Raw genomic sequence first — 18,952 nt, forward strand, 5'->3', positions numbered from 1 at the left:
GCGAAGCATACCTCATTTCTTTACACACATCTACCTCCACAATTGCAAATTGACAATCTTCTGTCTCCTTCCATGTAATAAGCGCAATAAGAATCAACAACCAAGCATAGTGAAAGGTGTTGCCTTCTTCCTATGCCTCCCTACAATCCATCAAAAATTCCTTGCACAAATAAGAAGCCTAGTTGAACTGGACTCCTTCCACACACTGCTCTCCCAATGATACCATTGTTGTAGGCACCTCAATTTCCTTGCACTCATGCACCATTACGAGGTGTTATCGCACACAATTTGTAATGAATGGGCTTCGACCGAACTGCAACACATTCAACATGTTTAGAAGTCCTACTCTCGCCACTCTCGCAGCTTATTGTTGTAGCTCTAATCTCGTAACTCCTCTGTCTGGGTAGTGAATTTCTTTCAAGTACCTACTCAGCTTGAACTACATGTATTTACTTATTTTGTTTAAATCCGAGTCTTCCATTTTGATTTGGGCAATCTTCCCCAACACTTCTCCTTCAAACGACACCTCTTCTGGAAACAATATCATATACATAGAATGTTTTCCTTATTCTAGCTCCCTCACCAGCTTCACGCTCGCCTTTCTCAGTGGGGCATATACTGGGAGTAGAGAGGGAATCTTCACATCCTCCATCTCCTTCCTATGGAACTAAGCTTCTTCTTTACTGTCATGCACCTGCTGGGGTCCCTCCTACTGTACAGGTTTCTTCTCTTTCTAGATGGGATTTTTTCCCTTTTCCTCCATTCTTTTCAACCACAATTCCTTCTGCATCTTCTTTTGCAGTGATGTTCTCAATTTTTCTGTAGAGACCTTAGCTGGTCTCTTCTGTGTCATCTTCTACAATTGTGAATGTGGTTATACATGGAGTTGCAGAGGCACCTTTCTTCGCAAGCTTAAACACATCGGAGACATAGGCGCATTTTCTACTAGGGTCTTTCCTGCTTGTGACTCCATAATACCAGTTAGCCCCTACTTCTTAAATATCCCGAAAAACTCTTCCAAACCCCTCAGACATGTAATAGCTCTTCTTACTTGTGCACAATTTCTAATCTCTCAAGGAAACAAGTGTAAAATGTGGCGCGGGATGCTGTTTTTATAACAATTTTGAATTCCCAGACTCATGATTGGCATGTTAATGGAGGTATGGGCTAGATACATCCAACTATGCTTCATAGATGCTTTTTTCCCGCACCCTTCAAGGGTAAAAAAATTAGTGGTGCCCTTTTTCCCTCAAACAGTCATATTTTTGACTAATTTCATCAGATTTCATCTTTGGCACAATCATCTCTTCTTCTTTGCAGCTCCCTTAGACTTTTCCAGACTCCTGAGTATCATATAGTATTCTTCCTTCAGTGACATCCCTTCCTACAGAGTAGTTTATAGTCCCGTGCCCAGTTTCAATTGCAGGTGGCACTAAGACTTTATCCCCTTCATTTATTTAGTGCGATGGTCCAATGATATAATCATCCCTGTATATCTTCAGTCTACTACCATACGCTTGGTCATGAATCATTTTTCCATTTAACTTCACGAGTTGAATAGCTTCACCATCTATAATATGATTAACAATATATGGCCCCAACCAATGTGTCTTGAATTTCCCCCGGAACTTCGCGAACTTACTGTCATATAATGATACAAGATCCCCCTCCCGAAATATCTTCTTTTTTATGTGCATAGCAAGTCAGGCTTTCTCCCTTGCTTTCTGCACGTGCTGATGGAATCTTGCTATGACTTTGTCTTCTTCTAAAGCTAGTATCTCTCACATTCGTTCCTTCATCATGTCAGAGTCTGCCATATTTTTGATAGCTTCAATTCTCAGGCTTGGCACAATGTATTCCATAGGCATCACTTGCTCTTGTCCATATACCAACCTTGAAGGTGTTTGTCTTGTTAAATTCTTACATGTCATTCTGTATGCCCACAGCACCGCGTGAATCCTCAAATCCCAGTCATCTATGTTTACATTGCACACCTTGGTAAATACATTCTCCAGAATCTTATTAAAAGCTTTCACTGTCCCATTTTCTTGAGGATGATAGGGAGTGCTCTTCTGATGGTAAACCTGGAATTCCTCAGTCAGTGCTTCAATTGTCTTATTAAAAAAGTGTGTCCCTGATCTCTCATCAAGATCTTCGGATATCCAAATTTGAATAATATATATTTGAAGATAAAATTTGCAGTGGTTTTTGTGTTGCAATCTTTAAATAGCTTTGCCTCGGCCCACCTTGTCAAATAATCTGTCATGGTAATGATATATCTTGCACCAGTCATTTTCCCAAGTGGACTAATTTTTCCAACAAAATCAATTGCCGATTTGTTAAAAGCCAGCAACGTCAACTATGGTACTAGGAGCATTTCATCTCTTATGGGTGACTTTCCTGTCCTTTCACATACATCACATGCTTGGCAATAGTCCTTCACATCATTATGTATTGTAGGCCACCATATCCTAGCTCTCAAAATCTTCTACGCAATGGATTTTCTTGCATAATGGCCACCCGCTACTCCTCCCTGAGCTTCTACCAAAATGCTCTGTCTTTCATGCATAGGGACGTATCTTCAAAATACTTCATCATGTCCCATTTTATACAAATGTCCCGTAATTAGTGAAAATTCAGCTGCTTGAACCACCAAATCCATCTTTTGCTTTGTAGTGTACTCCATGGGAGACATTCTTGTGGAAAAAAACTAGATAATATATGTGAAGTCATCAACTATGACTTTAATTGAAAACAGTTGTGCATGAGGCATGCTATATTCAATAATTTTAGTTTCTTCTCGTGTCTCTCTCTTGAATAGATGATCAGGAACAACATTCAATCTTCCTATATTCACTATAACTTTGAAATCAAATTCTTGTAATAATAACATCCACTTAGATATCTTCCTTCCTAGAACATGCTTATTTACTAAATACTTCAACAGGAAATGATATGTGAACATATTAAAGTTTCCTCCCAACAAGTAATGACTAAGGTTTTGTAGTGTGTACACCATAGTCAACCCTCCCTTTCTATCATATTGTAATTCTTTGCTACCTAAGATAGCTTCCTACTTGCAAATTCTATGGGATGATCAATCTCCCATCCCCCTTGTTGCGCTAATATTATACCCAATTCTATGCAAGATGCATCAATGTGCACATGAAACTTTTTCTTCCAATCCAAGAAAACTAGAATCAACACAATTACCATCTTTTCTTTCAACATGTTCAGGCTCTTCTGGTGTTCTTCATCCCACTAGAAGGTCACATCCTTCTTTAGAAACTTCTCCATTGGTGTAGTTATCTGCACATACCCTTTAATAAACTTCATGTAGTAGCCTGTGTGTCCTAACATGGTACGCAGTTGTCTTACTATTTTTAGTGTTGTCAGGTTCACAATGACTACGATATTCTTCGGGTCCACCATTAATCCCTGTTTACAAACCACATGCCCCAACAATATTCCAAATGGCACACAGAAGATGCACTTCTTCAAGTTCAATGATATTTGATACTACCTACACATATCCAACATCAATCTTAACCTCACCACATGATTTTTTAATCGCTCGAACACTGTAGAATCATCGAAGTAAACTTCCAAAAACTTGTGTATATACTCCTTGAAAGTTTCAATTACAACTCTGGAAAATATGGTAGGCACATGCTTCAATCCAAACGACATGGATTTTTACTAATAGGACCCCCACTGTGTAGAAAATGTTGTTTTATGTATGTCTTCTGGTGCAATTCTGATATGGTGATATCTTGAGAAGCCATCTATAAAAGAGTAAACCTCTTGTCCTCCTACATTATCCAACACTTCATCTGTAAATGGGGTGGGAAAAGGTCATTCAGACATGCATCATTCAACTTCCTTAAGTCCACACAGATTCTAATTTCCCCTTTCACGTCCTTCTCCTAAACTACCCTGGGACTTACCCATTCAGACTCTTCGATAGGTTCAATTATCCACGCTACTAGCATATCTTCCAATTCTATTTTACCTTTTCCTTATACTTTGTGTTTAGTCTATAAGGCCTCTTCTTAACAGGCTTTGCATTAGGCTTTAAAGGAATCCTCATAACCCCCAAATCCCCTAGAATTCCTTTCTTATCTGAATATTTAGAAATAAATGACTCTTGATTTTCATGCAATAAGTTTGTTATCTTACTGACAGCGTCTTCATCCCAGTAATCTCGTATGGTCACAAACTTCGGTTTAGCTTATGTCCCTATATTTACTTTCTTCTTTTTTAGTGGCTGCACTATATCTGACATATCTATTTAAGGCCCACTCACTTCACAATGACCTTCTCACTCCTTGATATTAATGTTGCATGGATGTTCGTCCACTTTTGTAGTGAGATTATAACATTCTATCACATCTCAGATCTGTGTGACCCAATGAGTTTGCCAGAAAACCGAAACTTCATTTTCAAAAATATTCTTCTTAACTATAGTCAGGGTTGCATCTATATGTGGACAATCATCTTCAAATATAAAGGTCATCAGAAATCCATCCACCATATTTGTCTAGCTAACAGTGCCATGTTGAAGTTCAGTCTCCAAATACCAGTTCTTCAAGATTGTCTCTGTTGTTTGTATAAAGCCATGCACCCATTCCTCTCATAGAATGTCTTCCCAAGCTACAATACAAAGACGTATATGATCCCTTGGATCAGCTTTACCATCATATTTATGCACAAGTTTCATGTCTACTTGACCAAATCTTACCCACTTCAATCTCGTACATTTTTGCCAATCTGTGATATTATTCTTGTGAGCACCCCACCATCTGGCAAGAGTAGCTTTTAATGCCTGATTTTGCTATTATGATCTCTGATCTTCTGGTACCCATCTCTTATAATCCCTAAGGAACATATTTATATCACCCAATCCATTATACACACATAAAGCACATACCTCGGTTGTCCTACAACGCACTGCCTTGGTGATTCTTGCACATCGCCTAGTCAATACATCATGTAATAAGTTCTACTAGTTCTCCAACTCGTCACCTGAATTCGAAGGGCATGAATTATCTTTCTCCCAATTCGTCTTCCCATTCACAGTAGGATTGATCTAATCCTCTTCCTTCTCTATGATCTGACAGATATGATCAACGTTAGCCACACCATACTATTCTTTGATAGGCTATGTATACCTTGCACCTTCTGATGGATCCAATGGAACAATAACTCTGATATTATTGATTTTGAATATCATCTACCTTTTCTTTAGATTAATGATATCCATATTCCAAAAGCCCAATCCAATCTGAGCAGCACAGGATAAGGATTACTATCATCCACAACCTCAATTACTTCAAAGTCAGTGGTAGTACGCACTCCGTTGGTGTCCACTATGACATTAGAAAACCTTCCTAGGGGTAATATTTTCTATTGATTTTCCATCTTCAACCAAACAGTATATCATTACAGCTTTTACTTCCCCATCAATTCCCAAGTTTGTCTTGGCAAGACATTGGGATTAGACCCGAGATCCAAGGTCACCTCGTCCATATCATATTCTCAAATATGCGCTGTAAGTCTCATTTATTTTCTCATTCTCTTCTTGTGCCTATGTAGGTTATTCAGTGCGTGCATCTCACTCTCTGGTACCTTGAATCTCTAATCCAATTCATTCAGCTTTGCTATAGGATACAACCTCGTCGATTGTGAACTCAGTGATGAATCCTCCCAAAATTCTATCAATCTAGAAATCAACAACCCTTGAGATATTGTTATTGATCCTCTTGGGTCATTCTATCAAATCAAGATTCTTGTCCTTACGTTCGACGCCTTTGAAGAAATCCCTACGCTCAACCAACCTAAATATCCACTCAAGCAATTCAATGTGTAATGAACCAAAGAAAAGAATCTCGTATTTCACTTTGAAAATATATCTTTGCAACCAATCTTCAATGGATAATCTAGGGTTTTTGTTCTCTTTTCTTTCAAATTCGATTTCTTTCTATTCAACCCACTCCTAGAGTTATTTCTTCAACGGATGCCAAAACATATCCCTTAAGCAGATCCTAGTCCTAACAACGGAACCATTTTTTGGATTTAGGGGGCTTGAATGAGATTCATATTGTGTTGCGCACCAACAAAACCCTCAACTACTAGCCCTTTCGGCAATGACCTACAAGCAGATCGTAGTCTCACCTGAAGCAGTTATGGTAGGTTGTAGAACGAGGCTTCCACAACCGAAAGGATATTCGTGAAGTGGCGCATTGCAATTACTTCTATTATATAACAATATTATAACTTTGCATGCATAATAACTTCCTTCATATGATTAATATACAAAAACAGATGAACTTCAACACATAACGATACATCTTACAATTCTTGGCATAATTCACTAAAAAGCACACATGACGAGATACATAACTGTAGACAAATAACAAGTACAAAGGTTAGATAGTTGAAAAAACTTTTCTTTATTAAATAGATCTTTCAATTACATTCACTTCTCTAACCTACGCACTCAGCTATAGGCGTTCTGCACACTCATCTACAGACTTAGTCGCGCACTCAGCTACAGAGCCTTCTCAAAGCTATAGACTATAGATGCAAAAACATTGATTCAATTATGCTTCTATCATTCACATATTCTAATTCCCCGATTACAAAGTATTACATATCCTTTTATACAATTCATCTATACAAAAACCATGTTCCACATACCATGGATTGATAAAAACAAGGACTACTACCCAATACCCTTTACAAAATAAGGGCTCTATCCCATTCCTAAGACCCTAAAAGTTTCAACGATGAATATTTCTTCGCTAACTCCATGCGGTCACTTCCTTGTTTTTCGGGGTCTTTTACCTAAAAATTTGGACCAAGTTGGGCCATGCCCAACAATGAAGAATTAGACAAGTATTGCAAATTTCTTTTTTGTAATAGTTGTTTAAGAGATTTTGGAATTAGGCTCGTAAGTTCGATAATTGTTATTGTTACAAAATTTAGTAGTTGAATATCTTCGTATTGGAAATGGTGGTGCTTATCATTTAAGATATAGAGTCTACATTGATTGTGAATATAAAAATGTTATTCAAAGTAATAGACACATTTTTACAAATCACAAATTTATCATAATAAATGTATACCTTAATTGATTTTATATTGACCTTTTACAAATACATTTAATAACTTTAAAAGTGAACGACTCAGACCTTATGAGATTTCAATATTTCAAAGATTTAAGTATAATTTTATATCCATTATACAAAATATTTTTTTGGTAGGTCTATTATATAAAACATAAGTTATGACAAAGGTACACTAAATGTAAAAACATTGGAACAAGAAAGACCTATATATTCAAATAATGTAATAGGAAAATGATGTTAAGAAAGGATGGTTATGTCCAATAGATATACCCTTTGTAAAATTAACAAAGATTCAATTTCTCATTTATTCATTTCATGTTCTTATGCAACCCTTTGTAAAATTAACATAGATTCGATTTGTCATTTATTCATTTCTTTTCCTTATGTAGCCCAATGGTAACCTAGAAGAAATATTCTCTAGAGGAGTGTGTACAACACTAAGGTGAAATTAAGAAGCATGGCTCATTTCCAAGTTTCATGGTTTATATTATTTCTATGGCCTGAAACACCCAAATAAAATAATTTGGAGTTATTTCTTTAATAATTTGTCTTTTAATTGATAAAAATCATGCTAGTTTGTAAATACAAGCTATGGTATTCAACTTTATTTTTGTATTTTAATTCGTAACAATCATGTTAATCCTTGAATAGTATTGTTCTCCATATTTTTGTTCTAGCTTAAAACCTATTTTAAAGTATATTCAATTTATGTTTTTTTTGTGAGATCCAATATTTGTATTAATTATAAAGTAGATAATTTGCAAGAGTTTTGTAAAGCTTTATAGTCAAATTATAAAAATCTAAAAGTCAACACTAGAGGAAATATTCTCTAGAGGAATATATACAACACTAGAAACATGAAGGTGAAATTCAAGAGTAAGGCTCATTTCTAAGTTTTATGGTTTATTTTATTTGGGTGGCCCAAAACAATGGTATTTTCTAGTGATGTGAGTGATTGGGGCAATGTTAATGGTCCCTATTAATAAGCTCAACAAAGAATATGGAATTAAGCCTAGGAAAAAGAAGCAAAGCACTCTTGAAATGTCTTTTATTAATTTTGATATCCCATGGGGGTTCTCCAATGGACCAACCCAAGGTGACCTATCCATAGATGGAGTTGGAGTGGTTCTACTCTTGAATAAAAATCATTAATTTCACATTCATTAGTGTGAAATTCTAAACTCTATGGTATCTCTTTCAATTTCATATAAAAAAGACATCAAGGATATTATAAACTCTATGGCCTCTCTTTAAATTTCATAGACATAGAAGATTCAAATTATGGTGATCTTGAAAACAATTATAAACTCTACTTGTAAGCATATGGTAGTGGAAAATGTATACTTTGGCTAATTGTTTTGTGGCATTCTTTCATCTTCTCATATTTTCACTAGTATTCCTTTAAACATATGTACAAAGAATTGAATCAAAATTTTAAAGAACACTCTTACTTCCTTAGGAAGTTTTTTTACTTATATCAATTATTTGAGAGTGTGAAGATATGGAGTTCTTTCTTTAATAATTCGTCTTTTAATTGATAACAATCATGCTAGTTTGTAGAGACAAGCTATGGAGTTCCAAGTTTATTTTGTCTTTTAATTTGTAATAATCATATTAATGTGTGAATCTTATTGTTCTCCATATTTTTGTTCTATCTTAAATAATATTTTAAAGTATATTCAATTTATGTTTTTTTTGTGAGATCCAATCCTTGTATTTGTTAGAAAGTAGATAATTTGTAAGAATTTTGTAAAGCTTTATAGTTAAATTATAAAAATAGAAAAGTCAAATCATGTTAAATATAATTTCTCTCAAAAATAAAATATACAATTATAATATTTTTTTTAAATCATTTTTTACATTTTGTAAATATTATAATAAAAATCACATTCAATTTCTCAAATTTGTACTACACATTCAAATACTATTCAAGATCAAATTTTCATATACATTTTTGTGTAAACTCATTTATGTAGTTAGGTTATAGAAAATTCCAAAACCCTTTATACATATAGATGTTTCACAATGCATAAACCATAAGAGTTTGAAACACATCCAAAGTATATTTAATTTTAATTTTAAATAATAAAGATAAATTATTTTTTATTTCATTATTAATTTTAATAGGTTTATATAAAAATGTATATCTAAAATAATATATACAATTTTACACACTACAAAATTATTATAATAAATTTATATATCAATTAAATTTATATTGAATTTTTACAAATAGATTTAATAACTATAAATTCAATATTTCAAAGATTTAAGTATCAATTTATAACCACTATATAAAATATTTTTCAAATTCACTCTAAATATAAAAGCATTCAAATAAGAAAGACCTATATATTCAAGTAATGTTACAAAACTATAATTTTAAGGCTTTGCTATACAATTTTAGAAACACCAAAATTTAGGGGTCAACTCTTCACAGTTTTGGCCATTTCAAATGTCTATTTTTTTTAAAGCATTAAAAATTAAATAATTATAATGTATGAATATGTATGTATATTATATATGTAAGTATGTATGTTGTATGGGTGACTAATGTCTTAAAGGGTGTATTAAATATCTTATAAGATTGCAAATGTTGTTAGCAGTAGAGCACCACTTCCAAGGCCATAAAAATTGCAGATTGAAAATTTGGTGATGTTTCAAGATTTAATATTGGAGTTGAATTTTTAGACTTTCCAGTCTTGCACAAAAAATTGAGTTGAAATGTTGATTTTTGTTATTTAAACTGATTTTTTAACTTTATATATGGATTCAGCTTCCTCCAAAACCCTTAGGGCACTTCCATTATGCAGGGGTTACACATCAAACTTATTATTTCATTAAAATGATTTTAGAGAAATTTGAACAAAAAAACCCACTGAAAATTTTCCAAAAAACTCATAACACTAATAACATACTTAATTCCCAACTCCATTTAGGCCCTATCTGATCTATTTATACTTTCACCTCCGCTACTTTTCTTCACCGTTTCATTTCTCGGTTTTTCTCTTGGGCATTTGCCTTTTCGCCCTCTTCCTGCTATCTCCTGTCATAGCCATAGACAATGATGGTGCCTCTGGAAACCTGCGGGCAACGAACACACCAGATTATGGTAAATCCAGTTACAGTAAAAAATTTAATCTAATCCTAAAATTCTTTGAATCTGTGTGTTGCGTCTAATCCTAAACTTGTTTGAATATTGTGTTAATCTAATATTGCGTTACTAATCCTAAGATTGTTTGGATGTAAGCGCCGCCCGGGGGTGTAGACTCCGTTACTGATAAAGTCAGACTCCATTACTATTTACGTTTGCTTTGGGAGTTAATAAGACGTGCAATAACGCTGCAAATAATCAAGGCGGCCCCGGCATATTATAATCTCACAGTCATCAAAGTTGCCAAGTTATTTAAGAAATCAGTGAATTAAATAAATAATATTGGAGTATGACTTTATCTAAATCCATACTAAGTAATGGAGCCTTGCTTTATCTAACGACACCAACACATATCCTTGCCTCCCTCAGATTCCTAGGCCCTAAGCACACAGATCAATATTTTTGGTGTAACTTGATGTTGTTCAGATTTTTTTACCGAGAGATGGCCTGGTCGTTGCCTGCGGGTTTTCAGAGGCAGGATCATCGTCTATGGCTATGACAAGAGATAGCAGAAAGAGGGCCAAAAAGCAAATGCTCAACACTAATACGACCTTTGAAACCGCCAATGATATGCACAAAAAAATTTGCAAAAAAGGAATTGAAGCAGGAATGACATGAAACGGTGAAGTAAACAAACTAGGTGAGGTGAAAGTATAAATAGATCAGATAGGGCCGTTTGTCATAGTTACAGGAACCGGAGTTATGAATTAAATATGAAATTAGTGCGACTTAAAATTACAGCTTAAGCAGAATACTAGGAAGTCACATCATATAAAATAAAAGAGTGTCGCTAAGGAAATAATAAATATTCAAATATCACTAAATTTTAAATTTAAAGTTTTTATTGCTTTAAAGGGCAAGCAACATTTATTTTGTAATATTATAGGGTATTTAATGCAGTTTTACCAGAAAGGTACATCATATAAAATAAAAGATGGCTTCATAGGGGAAATAATAAATCTTGAAATATCACCAAATTTTAAATTTGGAGTTTCTATTGCCCAAGAGGTGGTGCTTAAGGGCAAGCAACATTTATTTTATAATATTATAGGATATTCAATACATCTTTACCACAAAGGCACATCATATAAAATAAAAGATGATAATAAATCTTGAAATATCTCCAAATTTTATGTTTGGAGATTTTTATTGCCCAAAAAGTGATGCTTCAAGGGAAAGCAACATTTATATTATAATATTATAGGGTATTTAATATAGTTATACAAGAAAGGCACATCATATAAAATAAAAGTTGGCCCAGTAGGGGAAATAATAAATGTTGAAATTTCACCAAATTTTAAATTTGGAGTTTCTATTGCCCAAGAAGTGGTGCTTAAGGGCAAGCAACATTTATTTTATAATATTATAGGATATTTAATACATATTTACTACAAAGGCACATCATATAAAATAAAAGATGATAATAAATCTTGAAATATCACCAAATTTTATGTTTGGAGTTTTTATTGCCCAAAAAGTGGTGCTTTAAGGGAAATCAATATTTATTTCATAATATTATAGGGTATTTAACATAGTTTTACAAGAAAGGCACATCATATAAAATAAAAGATGGCTCCTTAGGGGAAATAATAAATCTTGAATATCTATTTTAAATTTGGAGTTTTTATTGCCCAAAAAGTGGTGCTTTAAGGGAAAGCAATGTTTATTTTATAATATCATAGGTTATTTAAGACAGTTTTACTTAGAAAGGCATATCATATAAAATAAAAGATAGCTAAATCTTGAAATATCACAAAATTTTAAGTTTGGAGTTTTTATTGTCAAAGAAGTGGTGCCTTAAGGGCAAGGAACATTTATTTTATAATATTATATGGTATTTAATACACTTTTACTAGAAAGACACATCATATAAAATAAAATATGGCCCCATAGGGGAAATAATAAATCTTGAAATATCACCAAATTTTAAATTTGGAGTTTCTATTGCCTAAGAAGTGGTGTTTTAAAGGCAAGAAACATTTATTTTATAATATTATAGGGTATTTAATACATCTTTACCAGAAAGGCACATCATATAAAAAAAAAATGATAATAAATCTTGAAATATCACCAAATTTTAAATTTGAAGTTTTTATTGCTCAAGAAGTGGTGCTTTAAGGGCAAGCAACATTTATTTTGTAATATTATAGGGTATTTAATACGGTTTGACTAGAAAGCCACATCATATAAAATAAAATATGGCCCACTAGGGGAAATAATAAATCTTGAAATATCACCAAATTTTAAATTTGGAGTTTCTATTGCCCAAAAAGTGGTGCTTAAAGGCAAGCAACATTTATTTTATAATATTATAGGATATGTAATACATCTTTACCACAAAGGCACATCATATAAAATAAAAGATGATAATAAATCTTGAAATATCACCAAATTTTATGTTTGGAGTTTTTTATTGCCGAAAAAGAAGTGCTTTAAGGAAAAGCAACATTTATTTTATAATATTATAGGGTATTTAATATAGTTTTACAAGAAAGGCACATCATATAAAATAAAAGATGGCCCCTTAGGGAAATAATAAATCTTGAAATATCTATTTTAAATTTGGAGTTTTTATTGTCCAAAAAGTGGTGCTTTAAGGGAAAGCAACATTTATTTTATAATATTATAGGGTATTTAATACAGTTTTGCAAGAAAGGCACATCATATAAAATAAAAGATGGCCCCTTAGGGGAAATAATAAATCTTTGAATATCTATTTTAAATTTGGAGTTTTTATTGCCGAAAAAGTGGTGCTTTAAGGGAAAGCAATGTTTATTTTATAATATTATAGGGTATTTAATACATTTTTACTTAGAAATGCATATCATATAAAATAAAAGATAGCTAAATCTTGAAATATCACCAAATTTTAAATTTGGTGTTTTTATTGTCGAAGAAGTGGTGCCTTAAGGGCAACATTTATTTTATAATATTATATGGTATTTAATACACTTTTGCCAAAAAGACACATCATATAAGATAAAAGATGGCCCCATAGGGGAAATAATAAATCTTGAAATATCACCGAATCTTAAATTTGGAGTTACTATTGCCCAAGAAGTGGTGTTTTAAAGGCAAGCAACATTTATTTTATAATATTATAGGGTATTTAATACATCTTTACCATAAAGGCACATCATATAAAAGAAAAGATGATAATAAATCTTGAAATATCACCAAATTTTAAATTTGGAATTTTTATTGCCCAAAAAGTGGTGCTTTAAGGGCAAAAAACATTTATTTTATAATATTATAAAGATGATAATAAATCTTGAAATAACACCAAATTTAAAATTTGGAGTTTTTATAGCAGAAAAAGTGGTGCTTGAAGGGAAATGAATATTTATTTTATAATATTATAGGGTATTTAATGCAGTTTTACTAGAATGGCACATAATATAAAATAAAAGATGGCAAGGTAGGGGAAATAATAAATCTTGAAATTTCACCCAATTTTAAATTTGTAGTTTTTATTGGCCAAGAAGTGGTGCTTTAAGGGCAAGCAACATTTATTTTGTAATATTATAGGGTATTTAATACACTTTTTCCATAAAGGCACATCATATAAAATAAAAGATAATTTTGAAATATCACCAAATTTTAAATTTGGAGTTTCTATTTCCCAAGAAGTGGTGCTTTTAGGGCAAGCAACATTTATTTTATAATATTATAGGGTATTTAAAACATCTTTACGAGAAAGGCATATCATATAAAATAAAAGATGATAATAAATCTTGAAATATCACCAAATTTTAAATTTGGAGTTTTTTTTGCCCAAAAAGTGGTGCTTTAAGGGCAAGCAACATTTATTTTATAATATTATAAAGATGATAATAAATCTTGAAATATCACTAAATTTGAAATTTGGATTTTTTGTTGCCCAAAAATTGGTGCTTTAAGGGCAAGCAACATTTATTTTGTAACACTATAGGGTATTTAATATAGCTTTACCAGAAAGGCAAGATGGTCTCTTAGCTGAAATAATAAATCTTCAAATATCACCAAATTTTAAATTTGGAGTTTTTATTGCCCAAGAAGTGGTGCTTTAGGGGCAAGAAACATTTATTTTATAATATTATAGGATATTTAATACATCTTTACACAAAAGACACATCATATAAAATAAAAGATGATAATAAATCTTGAAATATCACCACATTTTAAATTTGGAGTTTTTATTGCCCAAGAAGTAGTGCTTTAAGGCAAGCAACATTTATTTTATAATATTATAGGGTATTTAATACGTTAAGGCAAACAAATTATTTGTGTTTAATATACTTTAAAAAATTTCTAAGCGCGCGTTCCTCGACCGCTCCTCAGCTCCCACCGCCATCTGAATCTTGATCACTCCTCGGCCGCTCGGATGGCCCCTCCAGAAGCGCCTCCAGAGGAGGAAATGTTTCAACATACATTCTGAGCATTGATCAACTCTTTTCCTGTTCAGCGTGCTCACCCTCAGTTTCCAAATTTGTCAAAAAAATTGAGGGGTTACAGGAAGTCTCTCTTCCTCCTTCCTTGCCCAGAAAGGCTGCTCTTGCTTTGGCGGAAAAAGGACTTATAGGGAAATTTACAGGTCTTTGGCCCTCCCCAAAAACCATTCAGAGGTGGGTGGAGAGGAACTGGACTGATAAAATCCAAGGAAAAATTTCTATCAGATTTTGTGGAAAGGGCTACTTCACCTTTCTTTTTGAGACTAAGGAAGACAAGTATTTAATCTTCCGCAATGGTCCTTACTTCATGGATTCCAGAGGTCTGTACTTAAAAAAATGGACTCCAGATTTCGACCCAGAGCTTGATATCTCTAATGCGGTTCATGTTTGGGTTCGCCTTCCTCACCTCCCCTTGCATTGCTGGGGAGAAGAATCAGTTCGTGCTATTGGGAATGCTGTCGGGAATTACATTGACCGAAGTGAGCCGAGAGACAACATGCAGGATTGTGCTCGTATATGCGTTGAAGTTGATTTGGGTAGAGGTCTTCCAAAAGCTATTAAACTCAAAGTCGACGACTCGACGCACATTCAGCAGTTTGACTATGAATAGATCCCCTTCAAGTGCAAGGTATGTCACGAATATAGTCACTTTGCTAATCGTTGCACTAAGATCTCTAATGTTGATAATACTCTGCAAGAAGAGCAATGGGAACCCGTCAAAAAGAAAAAATCAGCCCTTAGTCATAAATCATCCAAGGAAGCTGGCCCCTCTTCCCAACCCCCCCCATCTCTCCAACCTCATCTCCCCCACCTTCATTCACTCATCCCTCTTCCTCTCAGCTGCCCCAGTCCTCTGTCCGCCAGTTGGATAACCTTCTTTCCTCACCCTCCACCAATCTTTTTCATGCCCTCTCCCTTCCTGAGGAATCCCCTGCCCCCTTATCCCATCCTGAGCCTCCCTCTTCTCCCCTTCCCTTGGTCATTCCCTCTTCCCTCCCATCTGAACCTCTCCCACTTAGAATCACCTGAAGAAATTCAAAGGAACATGGATCCACTCTAGACAGTCAAAAGAAGCCTAGAAGAATGTCTTCCAAACAGGACAGGGATGAGAATGCGCAAAATGACATAGCACTAGGACTCCAGAATCCTATAGAATCATATATACAAGGAGCAATAGATAAAGACACAGCAAGCAAAGCTAAAGGAGGGAGAGCAACTCCTCGAATCTCACAGTTGAAATGATAAAAATTATCTCATGGAACAGCAGGGGACTAGGGCACCCCTCCAAAACCAATGCCTTAAAGGATCTTATAAACCAAGAGAAGCCAACAATTGTCATATTACAAGAGACAAAGCAGAGGCAGGTAGAAATCAGCAAGGTCATCAAATACCATAAGCACTATAAAGGAAGTATAAGTGAATCCAGAGGGGCCTCAGGCAGAATTGTTACACTTTGGCGTTAGAACGAGTGGAATAGTATAACAAAAGTAATAGATTAGCATTGGGTTAAGACAATGTTACAGAACAATATGAGCGAACAATAGACTATAATTTACAATGTTTATGCCCCTAATCATTATAGGGACAAAGAAGTTTGCTGGGATTCCCTCAGCAAGAACATAGCAAAAGAAGACAGTAGCAACATCATCGTAGGGGGTGACTTAAATCTAATTTTACATGCCAACGAAAAACGTGGAGGAAGCTTCACACCAGACCCCTTCAGAAATCAGCTGGAAAATATAATGCAACAAGGTGACCTTGTCGATGTTATCCCAAAAAATCGTAAATATACCTGGAGTAATCATAGATTGGGCAGCAGTAATATTATGGAGTGGCTTGACCGATTTCTGGTAAATGTTTCCCTTCTTTCCACCTTTTTAGCTGTCAGCGCCACCATTCTTCCCTTTGCTACCTCCGACCATTTCCCTATTACTTTAGCTCTTCAGTCTCACAGCCCTCTGGGCCCACTTCCCTTCAAATACAATCATATATGGAATGGCTACCAAGCAGTCAAAGATCTGGTCCAGAAAACATGGTGTCAGCATGTGGAAGGATCTTCGCGCTTTATATGGGAAAGCAAACTAAAAAATGTGAAAAATGCGCTCAAGAATTGGGCTAAAACGCAGTACAAAGAACCAAAAGAAAAGCAACGAGAGGTGAAAGCCAAAATTGAAGCCCTTCACAATGCAATAGAAAAGCAAGAGTATCAACAGGCTAAAAAGATTCAAGAAGAAAACTTTTACAACCAGCTAAGCAGCATTAGAAGGGAAGAGGAAGAAAAATGGCGTATGAAATCTCGGCAGACTTGGTTGAAAAGCGGAGATAAGAATACAACCTTTTTCCATAAACAGGCCACTGTTCGGCAAATAAGAAACAATATAACAGCCATTATAGACAGCGCAGGGATTCAACTTAGTGAACAGACAGCCATCAGAAGCGCTCCCTCAGACCATTTCAAACAGTGCTTAACTGAAACAGGAGAGGAAGAAAACTATGCTGACCTCTTGCAGCATTTGCCAACTAAGATTATAGAAGAATTAAATGAAAGGTTGATAGAAGAAATAAAAGAGGAAGAAATCGAGGAAGCAATTTGGTGCCTCCAGCTAGACAAGGCGCCAAGACCAGATGGCTTTTCTATATGTTTTTACAGAGAATATTGGGAAATGATAAAAAAGGACCTCATTAAATATTTCAAATGGATACAGAGAAAAAAAAGAATAGGAGGATTCACAAACTCAACACATCTTGCTCTCATCCCAAAGGAGAACTGCCCTTCCAATTTTACCCGCTTCAGACCAATATCATTATGTAATTCTTCCTACAAAATTTTCACTAAAGTCCTTGCTTTTCATCTCAAACCTCTCCTGCCAATGTTAATTTTTGAAAACCAAGGAGGCTTTATGGCTAACAGACAAATCTAAGACTCTATCCTCTTAGTACAGGAAGCCATTCATTCAAGCCATTCGAGGAATGAAAAAGGCTTCATACTAAAATTGGACTTGGAAAATGCCTTCGATAAGGTAAGACATTCCTTTCTATTTGTTGTTCTTCAGAAAATGGGCTTCTCCTCTGCCTTTATTGAAATTATAAGAACTTGTATCTCTGGGCCTTGGATTGCTCCTCTTATCAATGGCAGACCTGGGCCTTCCTTTCGTTCCTCAAGAGGACTACGGCAAGGCTTTCCTTTATCTCCCTACCTCTTCCTCTTAATGGCATAGTCCTTCAGTTGTGCGCTTGACCATAAGTGACAAGCAGGCCTCATCACTGGTATTAAGTTTGAAGATGGAGTGAAAAACATAAATCACTCTCAAGTTTCCTATGATACCCTGCTGCTAGGAGGGGCAACCACAATCATAGCTCGAAGATTCAAATCCTTATTAGACAAATTCATGAGATACTCAGGGGAATTGATTAATAACCTCAAAAGTTGTATCTATGGATGGAATGCCTCAACTCACATGCTCCAAAGCATTACCAACATTTTTGGTGTTCCTTGCAAGTTAAATTGGAGTCACTTCAGCTACCTCGAAATGCCTGTGAGTATAGGGAAAACAAGGGCAGATGTTTGGGAAATAACTTTAGACAAAATGAAAAGGAAAGTCCAAAAATGGGGAACTTCTTGGCTCAACCCAGCTGGTAGAATGGTGCTCCTTAAATCGGGCCTTTCCTCTCTTCCCCTTTATCAATTTTCCCTTACTCAAGCTCCAGCTTCTTTTCTCAGCAAAATGGACAGTGTTCTCAGATTCTTCCTTTGGTAGGGGGGGAAATGAGAGGAAAAAATTCAACCTGGTAGGATGGAAACAAGTTATTCAAAACCAAGAGAAAGGAGGTCTTGGCATTAGATCTCCATCACTCACAAATTTAGCCTTTGGAGGAAAATTAGTCTCGAGACTAATTGAAGGCCAATCAGCCCCGTGAAAAAAGTTCTGGAGGTTAAATACATCAGTCACCCACGGCAGCAACTACTCACAGTCGAAATACCCAACAGAAATTGCTCAAAGATTTGGAAATTGTGTAAAAAAGCCATCCCCTTTAGGGCTCAAAACGTCTCCAAGGTGCCTAAAGGAGGTAGGGAAATCAACATCTGCGCTGACAAAATTATGGGGAATCCGCCTCTCAACAGTCTCCCAGGTATGGCTGCAATAATATTTTTTCTTCAAAGCAAAGGAATTTGCAACCAAGAACAAATTTCTCAATGGGACATAACAACCCATGCTTGGAAGCGATGGAATTTCCCC

Source organism: Pinus tabuliformis, chromosome Q, assembly GCF_031772625.1.
Source record: "Pinus tabuliformis cultivar Carrire ecotype Pingquan chromosome Q, CPIR1, whole genome shotgun sequence".
NCBI classification, from domain to species: Eukaryota; Viridiplantae; Streptophyta; class Pinopsida; order Pinales; family Pinaceae; genus Pinus; species Pinus tabuliformis.